The sequence below is a fragment of the Hyperolius riggenbachi genome, chromosome 3 (assembly GCF_040937935.1).
Source record: "Hyperolius riggenbachi isolate aHypRig1 chromosome 3, aHypRig1.pri, whole genome shotgun sequence".
NCBI classification, from domain to species: Eukaryota; Metazoa; Chordata; class Amphibia; order Anura; family Hyperoliidae; genus Hyperolius; species Hyperolius riggenbachi.
In genome coordinates, this window is record NC_090648.1 from 44491805 (window position 1) to 44502301 (window position 10497).

Genomic DNA, 10497 nt, shown 5'->3' on the forward strand with positions numbered 1-10497 from the left:
GACTGATTTTGGGTGGAATTGGTTGAATATATCAATCTGAGATGCTGGGAAATCTTGGGCCGTGTGGTCAATAATCACAAACGATGGACGTAATGGAAACTCCAGCCGTTGTCCCTCAAAATGTATTATGTGCCCCCCAGTAGGGCTACACAAATCTGGATCCGGGAGATACCCGGATAGTTGCTATCCGGATATCTCCCTGTAAACCTGTGCGGGGGGGGAGGGGTCAATCTTACCTGTCTGACGTCTTCTTCATCCGTTCCTCGGCGCCTCCCACGATGCGCTCCACGCGTGTCACGTGATTACAAGCACTTCCTCTTTCAACCTGGAAGGAGGAAGTGTTTGTAATCACGTGACCGCCGCTTGGACCGCATCGTGGGAGGCGCCGAGGGACGGACCTAAGAAGACAACAGACAGGTAAGATTGTCCCCCCCGCACAGGTAACTGGGAAATATCCGGATAGAATTATCCGGATGTCTCCTGGATCCGGATTTGAGCAGCCCTGACCCCATACCCCCCCCCCCCCCCCCCCCCCGGTGCCTGTGCATTTATACTTTACCTGTCACGCTGTGTCTCGAGTGTCCATGCTATAATTCCCCATTGGCTCCCCACGTGACTGCCGGCATACAGAGCTGGGACAAGGTCCTCCAGTATCCGAAGCTGAGACACCAAAGTGCGCCCCTCCAGCCGTCACACACCGATTGCTATTAGACTAAGAGGTGCCCCAGGGCCCCCAACACCTTGTTTCCATGTATCCCCTTTTCTTATTTCTCTCTGCTTCAAACACAATAGGTGTATGATGTGTGAGTGAGTGAGGTGTGCACCTCCTCCTACACAGCGTCCTGAGAGACTCCAGTCTGGGCCCGGCCCTGTCGGCATATAGCACATGGGTCGCTATTGTGACGTCATTTGGGCTGGGGCTCCCCTGATTACTGGATGGTCAGAGTACCCAGGAAGCTCACGGTATGTTATGCTCAATTTCAATTGGCATTCTTGAAGTGGGAAACATGTCGTATCCCTGGGTCTGTGAGTCTCTGTATAAATTGTTATAACAATGGATTTAATTGATATTGCTAATATGGTTGGAATTGCTGTGCCATTGCTTAGGCTTATGTATGCTTTCACTCATGTTTACCTTAGTGTTTTTCTGGGTAGACATTATATGTGTAGTGCCCAGCAAGTATTGATGTATGGATTGATCCTAAGGGGTTAATCTGTACGACATCACCTTGGTCAGGTGACCAGAGGGGTGTGTCCTGGTTTGAAGGGTGTGGTGCACTTAAGTGGTTGGAGTATATTAGAAGACTGTGTGTCAGGGTTGTATGTACACTTGAGGAAGGGGGTGACCCCGAAACATGTCGTGTTTGCAACTTTTCCAATAAACGCAAGTTTATTATCGCCAGTGGAGTGCCGACCTCGATTCTTTGTTACTGTGAACATACGGGTGGAGTGGTGAACCATTGAGTGTCTGAGCACTGGCGGACCAGGTGTGTGAAGCCTGGGAGGTCGAGGACCCCGGCGATCTGATTTTTTGCATTCTTGAAGTGGACCTGAACTCTTGCACAGGACAGAAGGAGGACATAGAGAAATACCCCCTGTATGTATTTAGAGAGTTTGGCCTGTTTAATTCCCCCTCATCTGTGACTAAACACAAGGTGTAATTTGATCTCTCAGCTGTTTCAGCCGACTGCCATGGCAGAGAGCTAATATGTAAACACAGGATGTTAACAATATGTCTGCTTCCATGAAAGCAGGAAGCAGACACACTGTGGATTTATTGCAGGATTTGTATCAGCTGTAACAAAGAAATGTTTTTCTTTAAAGGTCATTATGCTGTTGTTTACCTTTTAGAACTGAGAGGATGTTCTGAGTTCAGGTCCGCTTTAAAGAACCACTATCGCAAAAAAGTAGGCAGTTAAAATCTGACAGAACCGACAGGTTTGGGGCCAGTCCATCTCCTCATAGGGGAATCTCAGGGTTTTCTTTGTTTTCAACAGCATTTCCTAAACAGCAGTTGCAAAGTCTAACTGACAAAATAGTGTGCAAGTGTGTAGGGAGGGAGGCAAGTTTACAATTTTGGCAGTTAAACTGCTGTTGAAAACAAAGAAAACCCTGAGAATCCCCAGGAGGAGATGGACTGGCCCAAAACCCGTCAGTTCTGTCAGATTTTAACTGCCTACTTTTTTGCGATAGTGGTCCTTTAAAACAGCATCTCCCATCCCATGATGCATCAGTGCTGAATCACCTCTATACATTTCCTCATTAATCTCTAGATACCATCCCACCCAGAATCACTTGCTCTTCCCAGTACTCCCTCTTGTCCTCTAGCTTGGTCACTTTCTCTCACTTTCACATCCAGGACTTCTCACGAGCAGCCTCTCTCCTTTGGAACTCTCTCCCACAGACAGTCCGTCATGCTCCGAGTCTGTGAACCTTCAGGCCCCTTGCACACTAGAGTTGGGCCGAACGGTTCGCCTGCGAACGGTTCCATGCGAACTTTCGTGGTTCGCGTTCGCGTCCCGCAGGCGAACCTTTGCGGAAGTTCGGTTCGCCCCATAATGCACATGGAGGGTCAACTTTGACCCTCTACATCACAGTCAGCAGGCCCAGTGTAGCCAATTAGGCTACACTAGCCCCTGGAGCCCCACCCCCCCTTATATAAGGCAGGCAGCGGCGGCCATTACGGTCACTCGTGTGCTGCCTGCGTTAGTGAGAGTAGGGCGAGCTGCTGCAGACTGTCTCTCAGGGAAAGATTAGTTAGGCTTAACTTGTTCCTGTCTGGCTGCATACCTGTTCTGTGAACCCACCACTGCATACCTGTGCTGTGAACCCACCACTGCATACCTGTGCTGTGAACCCACCACTGCATACCTGTGCTGTGAACCCACCACTGCATACCTGTGCTGTGAACCCACCACTGCATACCTGTGCTGTGAACCCACCACTGCATACCTGTGCTGTGAACCCACCACTGCATACCTGTTCAGTGAACCTGCCACTGCATACCTGTTCTGTTCAGTGGACCCGCCACTGTATACCTGTTCATTGAACCCACCACTGCATACCTGTGCTGTGAACCCACCACTGCATACCTGTTCTGTGAACCCACCACTGCATACCTGTTCAGTGAACCCGCCACTGCATACCTGTTCTGTTCAGTGAACCCGCCACTGCATACCTGTTGTGTTCAGTGAACCTGCCACTGCATACCTGTTGTGTTCAGTGAACCTGCCACTGCATACCTGTTCTGTGAACCCGCCACTGTATCCTGTTCTGTTTAGTGAACCCGCCACTGTATACCTGTTCTGTTTAGTGAACCCACCACTGCATACCTGTTCTGTTCAGTGGACCCGCCACTGTATACCTGTTCAGTGAACCCGCCACTGCATACCTGTTGTGTTCAGTGAACCTGCCACTGCATACCTGTTCTGTGAACTCGCCACTGTATACCTGTTCTGTTTAGTGAACCCGCCACTGTATACCTGTTCTGTTTAGTGAACCCGCCACTGCATACCTGTTCTGTTCAGTGGACCCGCCACTGTATACCTGTTCAGTGAACCCGCCACTGCATACCTGTTGTGTTCAGTGAACCTGCCACTGCATACCTGTTCTGTGAACCCGCCACTGTATACCTGTTCTGTTTAGTGAACCCGCCACTGTATACCTGTTCTGTTTAGTGAACCCGCCACTGCATACCTGTTCTGTTCAGTGGACCCGCCACTGTATACCTGTTCAGTGAACCCGCCACTGCATACCTGTTGTGTTCAGTGAACCTGCCACTGCATACCTGTTCTGTGAACCCGCCACTGTATACCTGTTCTGTTTAGTGAACCCACCACTGTATACCTGTTCTGTTTAGTGAACCCGCCACTGCATACCTGTTCTGTTCAGTGAACCCGCCACTGCATACCTGTTCTGTTCAGTGGACCCGCCACTGTATACCTGTTCAGTGAACCCGCCACTGCATACCTGTTGTGTTCAGTGAACCTGCCACTGCATACCTGTTCTGTGAACCCGCCACTGTATACCTGTTCTGTTTAGTGAACCCGCTACTGTATACCTGTTCTGTTTAGTGAACCCGCCACTGCATACCTGTTCTGTTCAGTGGACCCGCCACTGTATACCTGTTCAGTGAACCCGCCACTGCATACCTGTTGTGTTCAGTGAACCTGCCACTGCATACCTGTTCTGTGAACCCGCCACTGTATACCTGTTCTGTTTAGTGAACCCGCCACTGTATACCTGTTCTGTTTAGTGAACCCGCCACTGCATACCTGTTCTGTTCAGTGAACCCGCCACTGCATACCTGTTCTGTTCAGTGGACCCGCCACTGTATACCTGTTCAGTGAACCCGCCACTGCATACCTGTTGTGTTCAGTGAACCTGCCACTGCATACCTGTTCTGTGAACCCGCCACTGTATACCTGTTCTGTTTAGTGAACCCGCCACTGTATACCTGTTCTGTTTAGTGAACCCGCCACTGTATACCTGTTCTGTTTAGTGAACCCGCCACTGCATACCTGTTCTGTTCAGTGGACCCGCCACTGCATACCTGTTCTGTGAACCCGCCACTGTATACCTGTTCTGTTCATTGAACCCACCGCATCAGTGCGCATACCTGTGCAGTTAAGTGAACCCACCTACCTATGTGAGTGCACGCAGTGTGATATACCACTCCGTGCATACCCGATATGGACAAAACAGGTAGAGGAAGAGGTAGTGCCAGAGCCAGAGGAAGGCCACCCGGCAGGTCTGCGCGAGGTCGTGTAAATGTAATTTCGTGTGGACCTGGCCCACAGTACAGTGCTCGGAAGAAGGCACGTCCCATCACCTCCCAAGATTGTCAGGACGTGGTTGAGTATTTAGCGACACAGAACACCTCATCTTGCTCAGCCACCAGCGCTACTACTAGCACCACTTCCGCTGCATTTGACACTTCGCAAGACTTATTTAGTGTTGAAATCACTGATGCACAGCCATTGTTGTTACAGCCAGATGAATTTTCACCAGCTCATATGTCTGAGTTACGCGGCAACACTATGGATGTAACGTGTCAGGAGGATGAAGGACCTACTGATGGTGCAAGTTTGGATTTGTCTGAGGCAAGCGAAGCTGGGCAGGATGACTACGATGATGACGGTAATAGGGATCCTCTGTATGTTCCCAATAGAGGAGATGAAGAGGGGGACAGTTCAGAGGGGGAGTCAGAGAGTAGTAGGAGGAGAGAAGTTGCTGAAAGAAGCTGGGGCAGCTCTTCGTCAGAAACAGCTGGTGGCAGGGTCCGGCACCATGTATCGCCACCTATGTACAGCCAGCCAACTTGCCCTTCAGCATCAGCTGCTGAGGTCCCCATGGTGCCCACATCCCAGGGTGGCTCAGCGGTGTGGAAATTTTTTAATGTGTGTGCCTCAGATCGGACCAAAGCGATCTGTTCGCTCTGCCAACAAAAATTGAGCCGTGGAAAGGCCAACACTCACGTAGGGACAAGTGCCTTACGAAGGCACCTGGAGAAAAGGCACAAACAGCAATGGGATGGCCACCTGAGCAAAAGCAGCAGCAGCACACAAAAGCAAAGCCACCCTCCTTCTCCTCTTCCTCCTCCATCAGGTGCATTATCTGCTTCTGCCACTTTCTCCCTTCCACCTTCACAGGCACCCTCCTCCACTCCGCCTCTGCCCGTGAGCGGTTCCTGCTCCTCTGCCTACAGCAGCAGTCAGGTGTCCGTGAAGGAAATGTTTGAGCGGAAGAAGCCAATTTCGGCCAGTCACCCCCTTGCCCGGCGTCTGACAGCTGGCGTGGCGGAACTGTTAGCTCGGCAGCTGTTACCATACCGGCTGGTGGACTCTGAGGCCTTCCGTAAATTTGTGGCCATCGGAACACCGCAGTGGAAGATGCCAGGCCGCACTTATTTTTCGAGAAAGGCCATACCCCAACTGCACCGTGAAGTTGAGAGGCAAGTGGTGTCATCTCTTGCGAAGAGCGTTGGGTCAAGGGTACACCTGACCACGGATGCCTGGTCTGCCAAGCACGGGCAGGGCCGCTACATTACCTACACAGCCCATTGGGTGAACCTGGTGGTGAACGATGGCAAGCAGGGCGCAGCGGACCAAATTGTGACACCTCCACGGCTTGCAGGCAGGCCTCCTGCCACCTCCTCTCCTCCTGCTACATGCTCTTCGCTGTCCTCCTCCTCCTTGGCTGAGTGGCAGTTCTCCTCTCCAGCTACACAGCCCCAGCTCCGCAGGGCCTATGCTGCATGCCAGGTACGACGCGGTCACGCCATCTTAGACATGTCTTGTCTCAAAGCGGAGAGTCACACTGGAGCAGCTCTCCTGGCTGCTCTTAAGAAACAGGTGGATGAGTGGCTGACCCCGCACCACCTGGAGATAGGCAACGTGGTGTGCGACAACGGCAGCAATCTGCTTGCTGCTTTGCATATGGGGAAGCTGACACACATACCCTGCATGGCACATGTCATGAATCTAGTGGTTCAAAGATTTGTGGCAAAGTACCCTGGCTTAGCGAATGTCCTGAAGCAGGCCAGGAAGTTCTGTGGGCATTTGAGGCGGTCTTACACAGCCATGGCACGCTTTGCGGAAATTCAGCGCAAAAACAACATGCCGGTGAGACGCCTCATTTGCGATAGTCCGACTCGCTGGAACTCGACCCTGCTCATGTTCTCCCGCCTGCTAGAACAGAAGAAAGCCGTGACCCACTACCTCTACAACTACAGTAGAATGAAACAGTCTGGGAAGATGGGGATGTTCTGGCCCGACAACTGGACACTGATGGAAAATGCATGCAGGCTCATGCGGCCGTTTGAGGAGGTGACCAACCTGGTGAGCCGCAGTGAGGGCACCATCAGCGACTTAATTCCCTACGCTTACTTCTTGGAGCGTGCTGTGCGTAGAGTGGCGGATGAAGCTGTGAATGAGCGTGACCAGGAACCGTTACGGCAGGAACAGGCATGGGACCAATTTTCATCAGACCCAGCTGTTTCCTCAACACCTGCGGCAGCACAGAGGGGGGAGGAGGAGGAAGAAGAGAAGTCGGGTGCAGAAGACGAGTCAGACTCAGAGGATGATGAGCAAGGTGTTTCTTTGGGGGAGGAGGAGGAGGAGGAGGGGACAGCGGCAGGAGAACAACCTCAGCAGGCATCGCAAGGGGCTTGTGCTGCTCAACCTTCCCGTGGTATTGTTCGCCGCTGGGGGGAGGAGGTTGACTTACCTGACGTCACTGAGGAAGAGCAAGAGGAGATGGAGGGTACTGGATCCGACTTTGTGCAGATGTCGTCTTTTATGCTGTCCTGCCTGTTGAGGGACCCCCGTATAAAAAACCTCAAGGGGAATGAGCTGTACTGGGTGGCCACACTACTAGACCCTCGGTACAGGCACAAAGTGGCGGACCTGTTACCAACTCACCGGAAGGTGGAAAGGATGCAGCACATGCAGAACCAGCTGTCAACTATGCTTCACAATGCCTTTAAGGGTGATGTGATGGCACAACGCCAGCAAGGTACCACTGCCACTAATCCTCCTCCCGTGTCCACGCAGTCAAAGACAGGACGCTCCAGCGATCTCATGGTGATGTCGGACATGCGGACGTTCTTTAGTCCAACGCCTCGCCGTAGCCCTTCCGGATCCACCCTCCACCAACGCCTGGAACGGCAGGTAGCCGACTACCTGGCCTTAAGTGTGGATGTAGACACTGCTGTGAACAGCGATGAGGAACCCTTGAACTACTGGGTGCGCAGGCTTGACCTGTGGCCAGAGCTGTCCCAATTTGCCATCCAACTTCTCTCCTGCCCTGCCGCAAGCGTCCTGTCAGAAAGGACCTTCAGCGCAGCTGGAGGCATTGTCACAGAGAAGAGAAGTCGCCTAAGTCACAAAAGTGTGAAGTACCTCACCTTTATCAAAATGAATGAGGCATGGATCCCGGAGGGCTGCTGCCCGCCCCAAGACTAAGTCAGTCCCCGCACACACAGCATCTCTGCCTGCACGCCGTGTGACTGGCTGCCTGACCTGCCCCAAGAAGACTAAGTCGCTCCCAGTCCCTCCACACAGCATGTCTGCCTGCAGGCCGCTTGACTACCTTCTCCGCCACCACCAACAGGGTCCGGGACTCCAGGCGGATTGCTGAATTTTTTAGGCCGCTGCTAGCAGCGGCCGCTGTAATAATTTTTCTGGTGCGTGTACATGACTGCCTAATTTTTCTGGCTGCACTGCGGGCAGCTGCAACAACAAAAGAAAAGGCATGTACATGCGCCCATTCCCCTTCGTGATCATTACCTTGCCGTGGTGAAGGGGCTTGCGTATCACAATGAAGCAATGACCGGCGCCTAGATGAGTGTCTCGGGGGGCACACCCACGATAATAAGGTCGTTGCCTCATTGTGGTCAGACCAAATTTGATCAGCTGGACAGTCACTGTTCTGTCATTCAGCTACATCAGCCAGGCGACCATATGGGCTGTAAAGCCACCAAAACCTGCACTCTCGCCATGGTGCGCACCAGTCCAGCACGGCCGTCACTACACAAACAGCTGTTTGCGCTGCGTTACACGGTGAGTTTGGTGTGTCAGTGTGAAGCAGTACCTTAATTACACTACCTGATTGATGTATACACATGCAAGATGTTTGAAAGCACTTTAGGCCTGTCATTTAGTATTCAATGTGATTTCTGCCCTTAAAACGCTGCTTTGCGTCAAATCCAGATTTTTCCCGGGGACTTTTGGCATGTATCCCACTCCGCCATGCCCCCCTCCAGGTGTTAGACCCCTTGAAACATCTTTTCCATCACTTTTGTGGCCAGCATAATTATTTTTTTTTTTCAAAGTTCGCATCCCCATTGAAGTCTATTGCGGTTCGCGAACTTTAACGCGAACCAAACCTTCTGCGGAAGTTTGCGAACCAGGTTCGCGAACCTAAAATCGGAGGTTCGGCCCAACTCTATTGCACACTTGTGGGCTGCGCCACTCCGCGGTACGCTACCCCACTGCATCCCTGCCGCAAGGGCCATGCAAGACTATGGAGACTAGCACAGATGCGACGCGGTGCGCCAGACGTATTATAATCGTTATAGCATAACCTATAGCGTGGCCGTGCAGTAGCCTCGCAAGCCCACCCATGGGCAGTAGCCTGTGGCTTACTCCAGCTTACTTGGTCAGCTGTTGCGCGGGCACGCTATATAAAGAGAAGCTACGTGGCCCCAATGTGATTAGTGACAATGCCTTGTTGCTAATCTTTCGGGGGGCCAGGCTCAGCAATGGGGGACCATGGAGTAGCGAGGGAAACCTCAAAAGGATCCTGAGGTTTCCCTCTATTTAGGTAAGTATCTAATTTTGTACCCAAGCTTTGGATCAGGTACTCTTTAAACCCGGCAAAAGCGCTGCGGCGTGGCAGAAGAAGTTTGGAGCTCTGTGGCCACCATCACCTATGTTGCCTTGGCCGGTGCCATTGTAGCTAGATAATCAATGTTATTCACACGTCATTTATCAGAGTGTTATATTCAGGGGCGTCTCACCCACCAGGCAAGTATAGGCGGTTGCCTGGGGTGCCATGAGGTGGTAAGGCGCCATGAGGTGGTGAGGCGCATTCCCCCGCCGCTGCTACCGTGACCATGTTTTTTTTTTTATTATATTACCTCCCGACTCAGTCCCCGGTGCTCGGCACGCTACCATGTGCTCAGCAGTGCCTCCACCTCCACTTCTCCCCAGCCAATAGAGCAATCAATACTGCTCTTCTCTGCCAGGCTCCTTCTTTAAAGCCGCGCCCCTTCTTCTCAGTAGCCACACAGGTAAAGTGTTTACCTCGTGTGGCCCAGCCTTTAACTCCGCCCCACGCCAGTCAAACCAAGAGCCAGCGGCCAGCCAGCTTATGCCCCCGACAGTCTGACCCCCCGCCTGTGTCACTGGCTGCACACAGACACTGGAGCGAGACAGCCAGGGGACAGATGCAGTCACAGAGAGAAGAATGTGATGTGTCCGTGTTGGAGCCCCGCCCCCGCACAAGACAGCAACACAGCCCGGGAGAAGGGAAGTTTCTGCTCCAGAGTAGTGATGGGAATTCCGGCTCTTCTCGGAGAATCGGCTCTTCTGAATCGGCTCCCATTAAAGAGCCGTCTCTTACGGCTCTGAATCGGCTCTTCATTAAATATCACTAAACACCACTCAGAATTTGAGTAAAAGCCCCGCCCCGTCTCCATGACAACTCCAGACTGCTTCTCTAACTGGGGCAATCCCTCCTGCTACTGCTTTGCTCCGCCCTATACACTCCTACAAGCTGCAAGAGGAGGACTACATCTCCCAACATGCCTCAGCGGCCTTTATTGCAGAGCAAAGCAGAGCTCTGTGGGGCGGCTGAGGCATCGGCTCTTTCAATTACTATAATTACGCATGCGAAATTTGCGATTACGATGCGAAATTAGCGTAGCGAAATTGCCATTAAAATCGTAATTGAAAGTACTGTAAGCGTAATTTTCAACGCGAAATTTCGCGTTTC